Source organism: Cyphomyrmex costatus, unplaced genomic scaffold (assembly GCF_001594065.2).
Source record: "Cyphomyrmex costatus isolate MS0001 unplaced genomic scaffold, Ccosl1.0 scaffold602, whole genome shotgun sequence".
NCBI lineage: Eukaryota > Metazoa > Arthropoda > Insecta > Hymenoptera > Formicidae > Cyphomyrmex > Cyphomyrmex costatus.
The window spans coordinates 29,473-30,153 of NW_017280159.1; positions in this window are offsets into that span (position 1 = coordinate 29,473).

Genomic DNA, 681 nt, shown 5'->3' on the forward strand with positions numbered 1-681 from the left:
GGAGGCGCACGATCGGCCGTAGGTGGTCCAGGTGGACTTCGACGACCTCGGAGACGCACAGACGGGCAAACGGTCGACGGGCCGTAGGTGGGCTTCGGTGCACTGACTCTAACTGAACACCAGATCTTGGTCAGTTGACTCGGGCGATGCCTCGGACAACTGACTGTCGACCAAAGAGATGACTGAGCGAACAAGAGAGACCGGACAGTTGACTCGGGCTTATCGCCTCGGACAACTGACACGGTGAACCGAAGATTACTACTGACGCTGTGCGCTTCCGAGGGCCTCGTATTTATACCCTAAAAAGGCGGGCTTTTCCTTTGTCTAAAATTTTTGCAACGCTAGCAACTTGTGACATGATTTACGATTTTTCTTAACTCCTATCGATATTGATATCTAGCGTCTTCTAGGAAGAGCTCCGGGAATAAAGGATTTTACGATTTTTGCTAGTCCTATCGAGGTTAATCTCGCGTGTTCTCGGGGAGTTAAGAAAAATAAAGAAATTTACAATTTTTCTTAAGGGTTTTATGCGTAGGAAATTACTGTCGGGACCACGTCGCGCTTTGTTATAGATAAAATATATGACCAGAAGAGTCGTCGGTTTCCGCGCTCCATTTACATTTATTGGATGTCAAATAAACATTGCCGTGGGAAATCCTCTAAGAGTTTTACGATTTGGCA